The 19,112-nt window shown below is 38.7% G+C and overlaps 2 long non-coding RNA genes across 3 annotated transcripts in view; both read right to left on the bottom strand.

Annotated features, from left to right (window-relative positions):
- Window positions 1–1,643: 1,643 nt before the first annotated feature.
- LOC135207005 (uncharacterized) lies at window positions 1,644–4,483 on the bottom strand. Its single transcript, XR_010312860.1, has 2 exons — window positions 4,127–4,483; window positions 1,644–1,865 (listed from the first exon to the last, which is right to left on the bottom strand). It is a non-coding gene; the product is annotated as an uncharacterized LOC135207005 (long non-coding RNA).
- Window positions 4,484–10,575: 6,092 nt separating this feature from the next.
- Window positions 10,576–19,112, bottom strand: part of LOC135207007 (uncharacterized) — a 32,370-nt gene continuing 23,833 nt past the window's right edge. The window contains exons 1-3 of one of the 2 annotated variants that reach the window (XR_010312863.1): window positions 17,779–17,946; window positions 15,764–16,589; window positions 10,576–11,379 (exon numbers count right to left, since the gene is read on the bottom strand). This is a non-coding gene — a long non-coding RNA (uncharacterized LOC135207007). Of the gene's footprint in view, window positions 11,380–15,763; window positions 16,590–17,778; window positions 17,947–19,112 lie in introns of those variants that run through there. The other variant, XR_010312862.1, reaches the window with a different exon arrangement.

Below are 19,112 nucleotides of genomic sequence, written 5' to 3' on the forward strand. Positions count from 1 at the left end.
GTCGTGTTTCTTCTGGTGACGTCGATGTGTACCTCATAGTTTAGCCCACAGTGTAAGAAACTGTGTAAATCACAAATACACTCACACTTAAAAGGTGTAAGAGTTTGTTTTCCCTCAACGAAGCAGAGAAATGGTTCAGCTTGATGACGTCACTCCAGCGGAGATCACCCTTCTACGACCCTGTTGTAGTCTCCAGGATGTATCTGACATACAATTAATATATATAGTGTATATATATATATATATATATATATATATATATATATATATATATATTCCACAGATTTTAGTATTGATAATACCAGATCTTGACATTCAAAATACCAGATTAACTCCATGAATATAGGCCAATTACTTAGCAGTGTCGCTGTTTTAAAAACAACGAATTATCCGGAAAATAGAGATAATTCTTTATAAGATGAATTCGGTTTACTCTGCCGTTCTTTTCAATAAGATATGTGTTCGAGTAGGACTGCTTCCTGCATATAAAATAATAATAATAATAATAATAATAATAGAAATAATAATCATTATTATCATCAATGTGCATGAAAGAGTAAATCGCAGAGAGAATAGCAAATAAGAAAAAGTTTGGATAAACAAAACAAAAACTATTTCACAGATTTTTCACTGAAAGTAATAATGGAAACAGTGCTGTTATATCCAACTGATTTCCTTAAAAAAAAATTTTTTAAAAAAAATTTTTTTCCTAAAAAAAAAAAAAAGGATTTTTCTAAACAAAAATGACTTTTTCTTTTAATATCAACAACTGAATTATTTTTTCTTAAAAAATGACTGGATATTTTTTCAGTAAAATCATTGATTTTTTTTTAAATTTAGTGGATTTTTTCTGTATAAAAATGAATCTGTCTCCCTATAACAAATTCTCCTTGATATTTTAATAAGTGATTTACAGTTTCATCTATTCGTTAGTTAGGTTTTTATCTTTTCTGTTAACTGATCTATTCTTTCTTTTATTAGGTTTTTCTTTTCTTTTCTATTTAACTGATCTATTCTTTTCTTTTGTTAGGTTTTCTTTTTGTTTTTTTTTCTGTTAACTGATCTATTCTTTCTTTTGTTAGGTTTTCTTCTGTTTTAACTGATCTAATTTCTTTCTTTTGTGTTTTTTATCTGTTAACGATCTTCTTTCTTTTGTTAGTTTTTCTTTCTGTTAACTGATCTATTCTTTCTATGTTTCCCGTTACCTTTTGATCTTCTTCTTTCAAATAGACACCGTATTCTTTGGAAACTTGAATTTCAAAAATGCGATGGCTCCTGTGGTGGGTTTGTTACTGAAGAGTAGGTTTGTTTGTTTGTATGGTGTTTTTGCGTCGCATGGAACCAGGGGTTATTCAGCAACGGGACCAACCAACGGCTTTACGTGACTTCCTAACCCACGTCGAGAGTGAACTTCTATCACCAGAAATACACATCTCTAACGCCTCAGTGGAATACCCGAGAATAGAACTCATTAAAAAATAGGGCTTATCTTCTAATCTTTTTTTTAATAATAATGTCTTTAACTACGAGCATAAAATCCACTTTGATATTATGACTGTTCTACAAGTACTACATCCTCGGAAGGTTGACATTGGCCCGGGCGAACCGGCCTTGAGCGAACTAAGGAGAAAGAAACTCGTGTATACATACACCTTTCAAGTGTGAGTGTATTTGTAATTGACACAGTTTACCTCATACTGCTAAACCGTGAGGTGCACAAGTCGACGTCACTGGAAGAATAAACACCAGAAATGCTGGCAACCACCTCCGTAGGGATTCTGATACTGAGGCCGCCACTGGGGACGTCTAGGCCCGAAGACGATCGGAGGGCTGTAGTAACTATCGTCGTCTGAGAATAAGATTCCCTGTGGGAATATGATTACAACATGAAGTGAGAAAGTTAATGAAGACGAACAGCAAGAGATTTGCGAGATGATGTTACGGTTCAAGTTGTTTTACTTAAACTGCTTCGAAATACCAGTGCGCCAAAAAAGCGATTCATTAGAATCATTGAGAGAATTTTGCTTCAAATCAATTCTGTAACATCTGCTATTATTTTTAATAATAATAATAATAATAATAATAATAATAATAATAATAATAATAATAATAATAATAATAATAATAATAATCCTAGAAACGGCGCACATAGTAAGAAAACGGATGGACTCATAAGGAGGCAACCCGGAACCCCACACTATAAATACCACCCAGTCGAATTGGAGGACTGTGATAGAAAAAAAACAACAATAATAATAATAATAAAACGATCAAGCAACGATCCTCTGGGACTATGATATCAGAACAAATAGGGTGATACGTGCAAATAGACCAGACGTGACGTTGATTGACAGAATCAAGAAGAAAGTATCACTCATCGATGTCGCAATACCATGGGACACCAGAGTTGAAGAGAAAAAGAGGGGAAAAAAACTGGATAAGTATCAAGATCTGAAAATAGAAAATAAGAAGGATACGGGATATACCAGTGGAAATTGTACCCACAATCATAGGAACACTAAGGGACCCGATCCCACAGATCCCCGAAAAGGAATCTGGAAAAACTAGAAGCCGAAGTAGCTCCAGGACTCATGCAGAAGAGTGTGCTCCTAGAAACGGCGCACATAGCAAGAAAAGTGATAGACTCCTAAGGAGGCAGGATGCAACCCGGAACCCCACTCTATAAACACCACCCAGTCGAACTGGAGGACTACGATAGAAATAATAATAATAATAATAATAATAATAATAATAATAATAATAATAATAATAATAATAATAATAATAATAATAATAATAATAATGAAAACAAACAAAAACTTCTTTCAGTTTTCTTCTGAAGATTGAAAAAGAAATCCACAAAATCACTTTGTAACTTGTTTTAATTCTAAGTATTTGCATTTAATTTCACTCCACACTCGAGAACTTTCAGGCCCTATCTGTGGTCCATTTTCAAGAGATGTTTGGGATGTCAGGCTGGGTCAAGGCCTGGAGTGTGGAGTGAAATTAAATGTAAATACTTAGAAGTAAACAAGTTACAAAGTGATTGTGTGGGTTTCTTTTTCAATAATAATAATAATAATAATAATAATAATAATAATAATAATAATAATAATAATACTTTATTAAAAGTAATGGCTACTTCAGCAGCGTTATGCTAGTAGAGATTCTTCTCTATTTTTCGAATAGCGGCCTTTACCGTGCGACTTAAACAGGCTAGTAGAGCGCCTATAGAGGTCTTCATCAAAATGCACGGTTAAGATCGGTGTATGAGAGAGAGAGAGAGAGAGAGAGAGAGAGAGAGAGAGAAACTCGTTAATGACTTTGACGACTATAGTTTATCTGTAAAATTGAAATATATACACCGATCTTGACCCTGTATTTGATCATGACTATAGGCGCTCGACTAGTCTGTTTAAGTAGTACGGAAAAAAAGCCGCTATTCGAAAAATAAGAGAAGAATCTCTACAAGCGTAACGCTGCTGAAGTAGCCATTTCTTTTAATGAAGTACGTTTGAGAGAGGGTCTGTTTCTTAAGTACAATAATAATAATAATAATAATAATAATAATAATAATAATAATAATAATAATAATAATAATAAAGTATCACTCACTGATGTCGCAATACCATGGGACACCAGAGTTTAAGAGAGAGAGAGGGAAAAAATGGATAAGTATCAAGACCTGAAAATAGAAATAAGGATATGGGATATGCCAGTGGAAATTGTACACATAATCATAGAAACACTAGCACGATCCATAGATCCCTGAAAAGGAATCTGGAAAAACTAGAGGCTGAAGTAGCTCCAGGACTCATGCAGAAGAGTGTGATCCTAGAAACGGCGCACATAGTAAGAAAAGTGATGGACTCCTAAGGAGGTATGATGCAACCCCGGAACCCCACACCATAAATACCGGACCCCAGCCGAATTGGAGGACTGTGATAGAGCAAAAAAAAAGAAAAAATGATAATAATAATAACCGAGAGCAGAAAATCTACTTTCCAGACTGTCTTACAAGTATACAATCAGACTGGTTACAAGTAGACATCAGACTGTCTTACAACTACGCAATCAATACGGAGAAGAAGAGGAAGAAAAAAAAAAAACACGCAAAACTACTTACTGTACTCGGTCTATAAGCGTTGCGTCCTCCTATGATGGTAGGGTCGGCAGCTCTCACGAAACTGGTGCCGCCAATCAGCGTCAAGCAGATCAACAACTTGAAGAGTTGATGAAGAAGCTTCATCGTTGAAGTAACCGTTGGGGAGGGAAACCTGCCTTCTTCTTGAGTGACCTCACTCGGAGATGCTTACTGAGGTCGCCCATCCACTCTTGGCTGCTTATAAGCATCGTGAACCCCGTGACGTCACAACCAGGAATTTTTTGTCTCGCCGTATGGTCGGTATTTGAATAAGAGACTACAGTGGAGAGGAATGAAAAGACTTGGCTCGGTTGAAATAAATATTATTTAAAAGTGTCATCACATTCATGCTGTAGTACATATCATTGCTCCTAATTAAATGGGGGAAAATATCACAGAAAACCGAAAACCTTTTGGGAATAAAAGGTGGATAACAGTCACTCGTCAATATACACGAAGATATCTCATTTAAATTTAATTGTAGTGATTCTCAGTCAAACCAGGCGTCTGGGAGTCTCAGCATTCATCGAAAGACACTATTCTGCAATTCATCACAAGATGAATAACAGAGTAATTCGATGTTATTCATGAAGATATTCAACTGACAATTCGTTGTGGTGATTCTACGTCAAAACCAGGCGTCAGAGAGGCTCAATTATCCTCGGCAGCGGAACTGCCAAGGTCTGCAATTCGGTCTAGGCCTAGGCCTTGGTTTAGGCCTAACACCGAAAACTATGGGAGGAGGTGGATTGTTGCCGCCGTTACCGGTAATAAGGGCTCCCTGGGAATAAAAGAAATACAGAAGATATAGGCCTATTGATAATAATAAAATTATAATGAATTAAAAGGGTATTTATTTAAATTCGCAAAAACGAAGCTTTGACAACAAGGCTAAAACGGTTTGGGGCAAAAATGAAAAAAAAAAGGGATAGTATCTCAGAAATGGTCAAGAGAGAATGGGAGATTATATATACATCGCTAAAAAAAACGATGGATGATTGAAGTGCTGAGTGAAACGAGTACTGGAGAACTTGAAAAAAAGTGTCCAAAGTGCGCCAGAATTTAATAGGGAAATGACATTGAAATGTAATGATGATGAGAGAGTATATATAAGGTAGCTTTTCATGCTTGTTTATCAGTAAACTTCACTTTTTTTTAAAGAATAATAATAATCATGATAATAATAACTAGATAGTGTTTTAGAAAATCTTTAATGACTTTGATGACTATGATATCATATACACCGATCTTGACCCTGCAAGTGATCATGACCTTTATAGCCGCTCTACTAGCCTGTTTAAGTAGCACAAAAGGAAAAAGCCGCGAAAAATAAGATAAGAATTTCTACAAGCGTAACGCTGCTGAAGTAGCCATTACTTTTTAATAAAGTACGCTTGAGAGAGGATCTGCTTCCTAAGTACTACAATGATAATAATAATAATAATAATAATAATAATAATAATAATAATAATAATAATAATAATAATAATAATAATAATAATAATAATAAGACTAGCAGAGGTTAACATCAGGAGAGGGATCATCCAGGGCGACTCACTGTCCCCACTACTCTTCGTATAGCCATGATTCCCATGACAAAGTACTACAGAAGATGGATGCCGGGTACCAACTCAAGAAAAGAGGCAACAGAATCAACCATCTGATTTTCATGGACGACATCAAGCTGTATGGTAAGAGCAATCAAGGAAATAGATACCCTAATCCAGACTGTAAGGATTGTATCTGGGGACATCAGGATGGAGTTTGGAATAGAAAAATGCGCCTTAGCAAAACATACAACAAAAAGGCAAAGTAATGAGAACTGAAGGGATAAAGCTACCAGATGGGAGCAACATAAAACACATAGATGAGACGGGATACAAATACCTGGGAATAATGGAAGGAGGGGATATAAAACACCAAGAGATGAAGGACACGATCAGGAAAGAATATATGCAGAGACTCAAGGCGATACTCAAGTCAAAACTCAACGCCTGAAATATGATAAAAGCCATAAACACATGGGCAGTGCCAGTAATCAGATACAGCGCAGGAATAGTCGAATGGACGAAGCAGAACTCCGCAGCATAGATCAGAAAACCAGGAAACATATGACAATACACAAAGCACTACACCCAAGAGCAAATACGGACAGACTATACATAACACGAAAGGAAGGAGAGAGAGGACTACTAAGTATAGAGGACTGCGTCAACACGAGAACAGAGCACTGGGGCAATATCTGAAAACCAGTGAAGACGAGTGGTCCTAAAGAGTGCATGGGAAGAAGGACTAATAAAGTAGACGAAGACCCAGAAATATACAGAGACAGGAGAAAGACAGACAGAACAGAGGACTGGCACAACAAACCAATGCACGGACAATACATGAGACAGACTAAAGAACTAGCCAGCGATGACAATTGGCAATGGCTACAGAGGGGAGAGCTAAAGAAGGAAACTGAAGGAATGATAACAGCGGCACAAGATCAGGCCCTAAGAACCGCCAAATATGTTCAAAGAACGATAGACGGAAATAACATCTCTCCCATATGTAGGAAGTGCAATACAAAAAATGAAACCATAAACCACATAGCAAGTGAATGCCCGGCACTTGCACAGAACCAGTACAAAAAGAGGCATGATTCAGTGGCAAAAGCCCTCCACTGGAGCCTGTGCAAGAAACATCAGCTACCTTGCAGTAATAAGTGGTACGAACACCAACCTGAGGGAGTGATAGAAAACGATCAGGCAAAGATCATCCTCTGGGACTATGGTATCAGAACAGATAGGGTGATACGTGCAAACAGACCAGACTTGACATCGATTGACAAAGTCAAGGAAGAAAGTATCACTCATTGATGTCGCAATACCATGGGACACCAGAGTTGAAGAGAAAGAGAGGGAAAAAATGGATAAGTATCAAGATCTGAAAATAGAAATAAGAAGGATATGGGATATGCCAATGGAAATCGTACCCATAATCATAGGAGCACTAGGCACGATCCCAAGATCCCTGAAAAGGAACCTAGAAAAACTAAAGGCTGACGTAGCTCCAGGACTCATGCAGAAAAAGTGTGATCCTAGAAAACGGCACACATAGTAAGAAAAGTGATGGACTCCTAAGGAGGCAGGATGCAACCCGGAGCCCCACACTATAAATACCACCCAGTCGAATTGGAGGACTGTGATAGAGCAAAAAAAAAAAAAAAAAAAAAAAAAATAATGGTAAGAGCATCAAGGAAATAGATACCCTAGTCAGACTTAAGGATTGTATCTGGGGACATCAGGATGGAGTTTGGAATAGAAAAATGTGTCTTAGTCAACATACAAAAGGGCAAAGTAATAAGGACTGAAGGGATAAAGCTACCAGAGGGGAGCAACATCAAACACATAGATGAGACGGGATACAAATACCTGGGAATAATGGAAGGAGGGGAGGGGATATAAAACACCAAGAGATGAAGGACACGATCAGGAAAGAATATATGCAGAGACTCAAGGCGATACTCAAGTCAAAACTCAATGGAGGAAATATGATAAAAGCCATAAACACATGGGCAGTGCCAGTAATCAGATACAGCGCAGGAATAGTCGAATTGGACGAAGGCAGAACTCCGCAGCATAGATCAGAAAACCAGGAAACATATGACAATACACAAAGCACTACACCCAAGAGCAAATACGGACAGAAAACATAACACGAAAATAAGGAGGGAGAGGAACTATAAGTATAGAGGACTGCGTCAACATCGAAAACAGAGCACTGGGGTAATATCTGAAAACCAGTGAAGACGAGTGGCTAAAGAGTGTATGGGAAGAAGGACTAATAAAAGTAGACGAAGACCCAGAAATATACAGAGACAGGAGACAGACAGAACAGAGGACTGGCACAACAAACCAATGCACGGAAAATACATGAGACAGACTACAGAACTAGCCAGCGATGACAATTGGCAATGGCTACGAGGGGAGAGCTAAAGAAGGAAACTGAAGGAATGATAACAGCGGCACAAGATCAGGCCCTAAGAACCAGATATGTTCAAAGAACGATAGATGGAAATAACATCTCTCCCATATGTAGGAAGTGCAATACTTAAAATGAAACCATAAACCACATAGCAAGCGAATGTTCGGCACTTGCACAGAACCAGTACAAAAAGAGGCACGATTCAGTGGCAAAAGCTCTCCACTGGAGCCTGTGCAAGAAACATCAGCTACCTTGCAGTAATAAGTGTACGAACACCAGCCTGAAGGAGTGATAGAAAAACGATCAGGCAAAGATCCTCTGGGACTATGGTATCAGAAACAGATAGGGTGATACGTGCAAACAGACCAGACTTGACATCGATTGACAAAGTCAAGAAGAAAGTATCACTCATTGATGTCGCAATACCATGGGACACCAGAGTTGAAGAGAAAGATAGGGAAAAAACTGGATAAGTATCAAGATCTGAAAATAGAATAAGAAGGATATGGGATATGCCAAATGGAAATCGCACCCATAATCATAGGAGCACTAGTCACGATCCCAAGATCCTGAAAAGGAACCTAGAAAAACTAAAGGCTGACGTAGCTCCAGGACTCATGCAGAAAAGTGTGATCCTAGAAACGGCACACATAGTAAGAAAAGTGATGGACTCCTAAGGAGGCAGGATGCAACCCGGAGCCCCACACTATAAATACCACCCAGTCGAATTGGAGGACTGTGATAGAGCAAAAAAAAAAAAAAAAAAACAAAAAAAAAAAAAAAAAAAAAATAATGGTAAGAGCATCAAGGAAATAGATACCCTAGTCCAGACTTAAGGATTGTATCTTGGGGACATCAGGATGGAGTTTGGAATAGAAAAATGTGTCTTAGTCAACATACAAAAGGGCAAAGTATAAGGACTGAAGGGATAAAGCTACCAGAGGGGAGCAACATCAAACACATAGATGAGACGGGATACAAATACCTGGGAATAATGGAAGGAGGGGATATAAAACACCAAGAGATGAAGGACACGATCAGGAAAGAATATATGCAGAGACTCAAGGCGATACTCAAGTCAAAACTCAATGGAGGAAATATGATAAAAGCCATAAACACATGGGCAGTGCCAGTAATCAGATACAAAACAGCGCAGGAATAGTCGAATGGACGAAGGCAGAACTCCGCAGCATAGATCAGAAAAACCAGGAAACATATGACAATACACAAAGCACTACACCCAAGAGCAAATACGGACAGAAAACATAACACGAAAATAAGGAGGGAGAGGACTACTAAGTATAGAGGACTGCGTCAACATCGAAAACAGAGCACTGGGGTAATATCTGAAAACCAGTGAAGACGAGTGGCTAAGAAGTGCATGGGAAGAAGGACTAATAAAAGTAGACGAGGACCCAGGAAATATACAGAGACAGGAGAAAGACAGACAGAACAGAGGACTGCACAACAAACCAATGCACGGAAAATACATGAGACAGACTACAGAACTAGCCAGCGATGACAATTGGCAATGGCTACAGAGGGGAGAGCTAAAGAAGGAAACTGAAGGAATGATAACAGCGGCACAAGATCAGGCCCTAAGAACCAGATATGTTCAAAGAACGATAGATGGAAATAACATCTCTCCCATATGTAGGAAGTGCAATACGAAAAATGAAACCATAAACCACATAGCAAGCGAATGTTCGGCACTTGCACAGAACCAGTACAAAAAGAGGCACGATTCAGTGGCAAAAGCCCTCCACTGGAGCCTGTGCAAGAAACATCAGCTACCTTGCAGTAATAAGTGGTACGAACACCAACCTGAAGGAGTGATAGAAAAACGATCAGGCAAAGATCCTTGGGATTATGGTATCAGAACAGATAGGGTGATACGTGCAAATAGACCAGACGTGACGTTGATTGACAAAACCAAGAAGAAAGTATCACTCATTGATGTCGCAATACCATGGGACGCCAGAGTTGAAGAGAAAGAGAGGAAAAAATGGATAAGTATCAAGATCTGAAATAAAAATAAGAAGGATATGGGATATACCAGTGGAAATTGTACCCATAATCATAAGAACACACTAGGTCAACATCCCAAGATCCCTGAAGAGGAATCTAGAAAAAAATAAAGGCTGAAGTAGCTCCAGGACTCATGCAGAAGAGTGTGATCCTAGAAACGCCGCACATAGTAAGAAAAGTAATGGACTCCTAAGGAGGTATGATGCAACCGGAACCCCACACCATAAATACCACCCAGCCGAATTGGAGGACTGCGATAGACAAAAAGAAGAAAAATAATAATAATAATAATAACTGAGAGCAGAAAATCTACTTACCAGACTGTTTTACAAGTATACAAGCAGACTGGTTACAAGTAGACTCAGACTATCTTACAACTACGCAATCAATACGAAGAAGAAGAAGAAAAAAAATATACGCAAAACTACTTACTGTACTCTGTCTAAAAGCGTTGCTTCCTCCTATGATGGTAAGGTCGGCAGCTCTCACGAAAACTGGTGCCGCCAATCAGCCTTAAGCAGATCAACAACTTGAAAAGTTGATGAAGAAGCTTCATCGTTGAAAGTAACCGTTGGGGAGGGAAACCTGCCTTCTTCTTGAGTGACCTCACTGGTCGGAGATGCTTACTGAGGTCGCCCATCCACTCTTGGCTGCTTATAAGCATCGTGAACCCCGTGACGTCACAACCAGGAATTTTTTGTCTCGCCGTATGGTCGGTATTTGAATAAGAGACTACAGTGGAGAGGAATGAAAAGACTTGGCTCGGTTGAAATAAATATTATTTAAAAGTGTCATTACATCATGCTGTAGTACATATCATTGCTCCCAATTAAATGGGGGAAAATATCACAGAAAAACCATTTGGAAATAAAAGGTGGATAACAGTCATTCATCAATATTACACAAAGATATCTCGTTTAAATTTAATTGTAGTGATTCTCAGTCAAACCAGGCGTCAGAGAGTTTCAGTATTCATCGAAAGACACTATTCTGAAGGACTGCAATTCATCACAAGATGAATAACAGAGTAATTCGATGTTATTCATGAAGATTTTCACCTGAAAGTTCGTTGAAGTGATTCTCCGTCAAAACCAGGCGCCAGAGAGCCTCAACTTATCCTCGCAGCGGAACTGCCAAGGTCTGCAATTCGGTCTAGGCCTAGGCCTTGGTTTAGGCCTAACACCGAAAACTATGGGAGGAGGTGGATTGTTGCCGCCGTTACCGGTAATAAGGGCTCCCTGGGAATAAAAGAAATACAGAAGATATAGGCCTATTGATAATAATAAAATTATAATGAATTAAAAGGGTATTTATATAAATTCGCAAAAACGAAGCTTTGACAACAAGGCTAAAACGGTTTGGAGCAAAAATGAAAAAAAGGGGATAGTATCTCAGAAATGGTCAAGAGAGAATGGGAGATTATATATACATCGCTAAGAAAAACGGTGGATGATTGGGAAATGCTGAGATGAACGAGTACTGGAGAACTTGAAAAAAAAAAGTGTCCAAAGTGCGCCAGAATTTTATAGGGAAATTATATTGAAATGTAATGATGATGAGAGCGTAATATATAAGGTAGCTTTTCATGCTTGTTTATCAGTAAACTTCACTTTTTTAAAAATAATAATAATAATAATAATAATAATCATAATAATAACTAGATAGTGTTTTTAAGAAAATCTTTTAATGAATTTTGATGACTATGATATCATATACACCGATCTTGACCTTGCAAGTGATCATGACCTCTATAGCCGCTCTACTAGCCTGTTTAAGTAGCACGGAAAAAGCTGCTATTCGAAAAATAAGAGAAGAATCTCTACAAGCGTAACACTGCTGAAGTAGCCATTACTTTTAATAAAGTACGCTTGAGAGAGGGTCTGCTTCCTAAGTACTAACTAATAATAATAATAATAATAATAATATAATATATAATAATAATAATATAATAATAAATAAAGGAAGTGTAGGGGCACAAAAGACCAGCTCCTGATAGACAAAATGGTAATGAAGAACAGTAGGAGAAGGAAAACCAACCTAAGCATGGCATGGATAGACTATAAGAAAGCCTTCGACATGATACCACACACATGGCTAATAGAATGCCTGAAAATAAAATTATGGGGCAGAGGAAAATACCATCAGCTTCCTCAAAAATACAATGGCGCAACTGGAATACAATACTTACAAGCTCTGGAATAGACTAGCAGAGTTAATATCAGGAGAGGGATCTTCCAGGGCGACTCACTGTCCCCACTACTCTTCGTAGTAGCCATGATTCCCATGACAAAAGTACTACAGAAGATGGATGCCGGGTACCAACTCAAGAAAAGAGGCAACAAAATCAACCATCTGATGTTCATGGACGACATCAAGCTGTATGGTAAGAGCATCAAGGAAATAGATACCCTAATCCAGACTGTAAGGATTGTATCTGGGGACATCAGAATGGAGTTTGGAATAGAAAAATGCGCCTTAGTCAACATACAAAAAGGCAAAGTAACGAGAACTGAAGGGATAAAGCTACCAGATGGGAGCAACATCAAACACATAGATGAGACAGGATACAAATACCTGGGAATAATGGAAGGAGGAGATATAAAACACCAAGAGATGAAGGACACGATCAGGAAAGAATATATGCAGAGACTCAAGGCGATACTCAAGTCAAAACTCAATGGAGGAAATATGATAAAAGCCATAAACACATGGGCAGTGCCAGTAATCAGATACAGCGCAGGAATAGTGGAATGGACGAAGGCAGAACTCCGCAGCATAGATCAGAAAACCAGGAAACAAATGACAATACACAAAGCACTACACCCAAGAGCAAATACGGACCAGACTATACATAACACGAAAGGAAGGAGGGAGAGGGCTACTAAGTATAGAGGACTGCGTCAACATTGAAAACAGAGCACTGGGGGCAATATCTGAAAACCAGTGAAGACGAGTGGCTAAAGAGTGCATGGGAAAGAAAGGACTAATAAAAGTAGACGAAGACCCAGAAATATACAGAGACAGGAGAAAGACAGAGAGAACAGAGGACTGGCACAACAAACCAATGCACGGACAATACATGAGACAGACTAAAGAACTAGCCAGCGATGACAATTGGCAATGGCTACAGAGGGGAGAGCTAAAGAAGGAAACTGAAGGAATGATAACAGCGGCACAAGATCAGGCCCTAAGAACCAGATATGTTCAAAGTACGATAGACGGAAATAACATCTCTCCCATATGTAGGAAGTGCAATACGAAAAATGAAACCATAAACCACATAGCAAGTGAATGCCCGGCACTTGCACAGAACCAGTACAAAAAGAGGCATGATTCAGTGGCAAAAGCCCTCCACTGGAGCCTGTGCAAGAAACATCAGCTACCTTGCAGTAATAAGTGGTACGAGCACCAACCTGAGGGAGTGATAGAAAACGATCAGGCAAAGATCCTCTGGGACTATGGTATCAGAACGGATAGGGTGATACGTGCAAATAGACCAGACGTGACGTTGATTGACAAATCAAGAAGAAAGTATCACTCATTGATGTCGCAATACCATGGGACACCAGAGTTGAAGAGAAAGAGAGGGAAAAAAAAAATGGATAATATCAAGATCTGAAAATAGAAATAAGAAGGATATGGGATATGCCAGTGGAAATCGTACCCATAATCATAGGAGCACTAGGCACGATCCCAAGATCCCTGAAAAGGAATCTAGAAAAAACTAGAGTGGCTGAAGTAGCTCCAGGCTCTCATGCAGAAGTGTGTGATCCTAGAAACGGCACACATAGTAAGAAAAGTGATGGACTCCTAAGGAGGCAGGATGCAACCCGGAACCCCACACTATAAATACCACCCAGTCGAATTAGAGGACTGTGATAGAGCAAAAAAAAAAAAAAAAAAAAAAAAAAAAAAAAAAAAAAAAAAAAAAAAAAAAAAAACAAAAAAAAAAATAATAATAATAATAATAATTAATAATAATAATAATAAAACAATAATAATAATAATAATAATAATAATAATAACAAAAATAAAAAAATAATAATAATAAAAAAATGGTAAGAGCATCAAGGAAATAGATACCCTAATCCAGACTGTAAGGATTGTATCTGGGGACATCAGGATGGAGTTGGAATAGGAAATGTGCCTTAGTCAACATACAAAAGGGCAAAGTAACAAGGACTGAAGGGATAAAGCACACCAGAGGGGAGCAACATCAAACACATAGATGAGACGGGATACAAATACCTGGGAATAATGGAAGAAGGGGATGTAAAACACCAAGAGATGAAGGACAACGATCAGGAAAGAATATATGCAGAGACTTAAGGCGATACTCAAGTCAAAACTCAACGCCGGAAATATGATAAAAGCCATAAAACACAATGGGCAGTGCCAGTAATCAGATACAAGAGCGCAGGAATAGTGGCATGGACGAAGGCAGAACTCCGCAGGATAGATCAGAAAACAGGAAACATATGACAATACACAAAGCACTACACCTTACACCCAAGAGCAAATACGGACAGACTACATAACACGAAAGGAAGGAGGGAGAGGACTACTAAGTATACAGGACTTCGTCAACATCGAGCACTGGGGCAATATCTGAAAACCAGTGAAGACGAGTGGCTCAAGAGTGCATGGGAAGAAGGACTGATAAAAGTAGACGAAGACCCAGAAATATACAGAGAAAGGAGAATGACAAACAGAACAGAGGACAATACATGAGACAGACTAAAGAACTAGCCAGCGATGACACATGGCAATGGCTACAGAGGGAGAGATCAAGAAGGAAACTGAAGGAATGATAACATCGGCACCAAGATCAGGCCCTAAGAACCAGATTTGTTCAAAGAACGATAGATGGAATAACATCTCTCCCATATGTAGGAAGTGCAATACGAAAAATGAAACCATAAACCACATAGCAAGCGAATGTCCGGCACTTGCACAGAACCAGTACAAAAAGAGGCATGATTCAGTGGCAAAAGCCATCCACTGGAGCTGTGCAAGAAACATCAGCTACCTTGCAGTAATAAGTGGTACGAGCACCAGCCTGAAGAGTGATAGAAAACGATCAGGCAAAGATCTTCTGGGACTATGGTATCAGAACAGATAGGGTGATACGTGCAAATAGACCAGACGTGACGTTGATTGACAAAACCAAGAAGAAGTATCACTCATTGATGTCGCAATACCATGGGACAACAGAGTTGAAGAGAAAGAGAGGGAAAAAAAAATGGATAAGTATCAAGACCTGAAAATAGAAATAAGAAGGATATGGGATATGCCAGTGGAAATTTTACCCATAATCATAGGAACACTAGGCACGATCCCATCCCTGAAAAGGAATCTAGAAAAACTCCTAAGGAGACAGGATGCAACCCGGAACCTCACACCATAAATACAACCCAGTCAAATTGGAGGACTGCGATAGACAAAAAGAAGAAAAAAAAATAATAATAATAATAACTGAGAGCAGAAAATCTACTTACCAGACTGTCTTACAAGTATATACAAGCAGACTGGTTACAAGTAGGGACATCAGACTGTCTTAAAACTACGCAATCAAAACGAAGAAGAAGAAGAAAAAAAAAAATACTCGCAAAAACTACTTACTGTACTCGGTCTAAAAGCGTTGCTTCCTCCTATGATGGTAGGGTCGGCAGCTCTCACGAAACTGGTGCCGCCAATCAGCCTTAAGCAGATCAACAACTTGAAAAGTTGATGAAGAAGCTTCATCGTTGAAAGTAACCGTTGGGGGGAGGGAAACCTGCCTTCTTCTGAATGACCTCACTGGTCGGAGATGCTTACTGATGCTTACTGAGGTCGCTCATCCACTCTTGGCTGCTTATAAGCATCGTGAACCCCGTGACGTCCACAATACAGGATTTTTTTTTTATGCGATCTGAGTTGCCGAGTGGTCGTATTTAAATAAGAGACTAAAGTGGAGAGGAATGAAAAGACTTATATCGGTGGAAATGAATATTATTTAAAAGTGTCATCACATCATGCTGTAGTACATATCATTGCTCCCAATTAAATGGGGGAAAATATCACAGGAAACCATTTGGAATAAAAGGTGGATAACAGTCATTCGTCAATATACACAAAGATATCTCGTTTAAATTTAATTGTAGTGATTCTCAGTCAAACCAGGCGTCAGAGAGTCTCAGTATTCATCGAAAGACACTATTCTGAAGGACTGCAATTCATCACAAGATGAATAACAGAGTAATTCGATGTTATTCATGAAGATTTTCAACTGAAAGTTCGTTGTGGTGATTCTACGTCAAAACAGGCGTCAGCGAGGCTCAACTTATCCTCGGCAGCGGAACTGCCAAGGTCTGCAATTCGGTCTAGGCCTAGGCCTTGGTTTAGGCCTAGCACCGAAAACTATGGGAGGAGGTGGATTGTTGCCGCCGTTACCGGTAATAAGGGCTCCCTGGGAATAAAAGAAAAACAGAAGATATAGGCCTATTGAAAATAATAAAATTACAATGAATTAAAGGGCATTTATTTAAATTCGCAAAAACGAAGCTTTGACAACAAGGCTAAAACGGTTTGGAGCAAGAGTGAAAGAAAAGGGGATTAGTATCTCAGAAATGGTCAGAGAAAATAACAAAAAGAAAAGAGGGAAACAAATATTTCGTTAAAACACATGCAACGAAATAATTACAAAACCGTTGGTAGAATTATGTATTAGATTCTGAAGAGTAGCATTTTTGTTAAGATAGCCGCAACACCGGACTGTTGTAAAATGATATTGACGCATTTCTCGGGTTAAAGGGCATTTATTTAAATTCGCAAATACGAAGCTTTGACAACAAGGCTAAAATGGTTACGAGCAAAAGAAAAGGAAGCAAAAGAGAAGGAAAAGGGGGATTAGTATCTCAGAAATGGTCAAGAGGGAATGGGAGATTGTACATCGCGAAACAAACGATGAATGATTGGGAAATGCTGAGATGAACGAGTACTGGAGAACTTAAAAAAAGAAAAAAAAAAAGGGTGTCCAAAATGCGCGAGAATTTTATAGGGAAAATACATTGAAATATGATGATGAGAGAAGAGGATATAGAAGGTAGCTTTTCATGCTTGTTTATCAGTAAGCTTCACTTTTTTTAGAATAATAATAATGATATTACTAATCATAACTAAGAGCAGAAAGCCCACATACCAGACTGTCTTACAAGTATGCATTTAGGCTGTCTTACAAATACACATTCATACTGTCTTACTAGTATACAATCATATTATCTTGCAAGTACACATCCAGATTGACCTACAAGTAAACATTTATACTGTCTTACAAGTGTACAATCAGACTGTCTTACAAGTATACAGTCAGATTATCTTAGAAGTAACATCCAGACTGTTTTACAAATGCACATCCAGGTTGTTTTACAAGTGTACAATCAGATTGTCTTACTAGTATACAATCACAGTATCTTAGAAGGACACATCCAGACTGTCTTACAAATGTACACCCAGGTTGTCTTACAAGTGTACAATCAGATTGTCTTACTAGTATACAATCACAGTATCTTAGAAGGACACTTCCAGACTGTCTTACAAATGCACTTACAGATTGTCTTACAATTACACAATCAATACAAAAACACAAAATTACTTACTGTACTGGGTCTACCAGCGTTGTGTCCTCCTGCGAAGTGGAGTTGATTACAGCCAACTCTAAGAAAACTGGTGGCCATCAGCGTCAAGCAGAACCACAACTTCAGAAGTTGATGATGGAACTTCATGGTTAAAGTAACCTTTTTGGGGGGAAACGTAATTTCTTCACTGGTTGAGGAGGCTTACTGGGCTCACCCTTTGACTCTCTACCGCTTAAAAGTATCGTGAACGCCGTGACGTCACATTACAGGGGTTTCCCCCCGATCTGAGTTGTCGTGTGGTCGACAGTGATGATATTACAAAAAGAAAAGAGGGTTGCTTATCAGTATCACGTAAAGGATAAACCCTTAAATATCTCGTGGTTTAAAATTAGCATTCAGATTTTAAAATACCTCAGAATTTGAAAGTAGGTTAGAATAGTTGAAATTTGAGTCAAACAGGCTTCAACAGATTTTCGTAATTTACAGCTAGCGTAGAAAAAAAGCTAATTTTTAATGAGGAAACAGGTTTTAAAAGGTTGTCCTATCGAGTTTTCCCCCAAATCAAGCTCCTGATATCATGAAATATCTAGTTAAGTCAGTTACAGAAATCTCTCATCAGAATATAATGTCTTTATTGACGAAAATCTAAATATCACAATTCTCTAGAGCAGTGGTTCTTGACCTTTTTATTACCACGCCCCTTCTAAGAGTTGGTCCTCTCTTTCACTCCTACCCCCTTGCATCCATGAGTTAAGTTCCCTCCCAGATTTAAAGAAAAAAAAAATATGAGAAAGAGAAGGGGGTTTCGAGGATAGGAGGGAGAGGTCAATAATTACAAAACATGTTATAAGCCCAACGAGCCTAACTAGAGGATAGACTCTAAAAAGGAAAGTAGCGAGTTCCTCATTCTTGTTAAGAGAATAACGAATGTAATTAGAGTTTTTTTTTCATTTTTCCCTAGGGCTCCCGCCTACCCGGAAATTGCTGACGTCCCCCTAGAGGGAGGGGGGGGGGGAGGCGGCGCCCCAAGGTTAAGAACCACTAGAGGCTGGAAAGCTGAGTAATGAAGCTTCGGAGAGCTTGGGAAGACTGGGGTGAAGGTGGGACCTCTTGCAGTAAGAAAAAATAAGAAAAGAATGCAGTCGTATGACGAGGTATGCATTTCCTTTTGGTGCGTTTCAGAAGCATAAACTTGTTATATCTCCAAGTGGCTTGCGCATACTTTCTTTGGTGGCCTGTATACTTGTGCAGTTCTTTTGAATGCTTGCCTTCGTGGTTGTATGCTTGTGCACCTCTTGTGTGAGCTTTCTTTGGTGCCTGTATACTTGTGCACCTCTTTTGAATGTTAGCCTTCG

The sequence above is a fragment of the Macrobrachium nipponense genome, chromosome 31, assembly GCF_015104395.2.
Source record: "Macrobrachium nipponense isolate FS-2020 chromosome 31, ASM1510439v2, whole genome shotgun sequence".
Taxonomy (NCBI): domain Eukaryota; kingdom Metazoa; phylum Arthropoda; class Malacostraca; order Decapoda; family Palaemonidae; genus Macrobrachium; species Macrobrachium nipponense.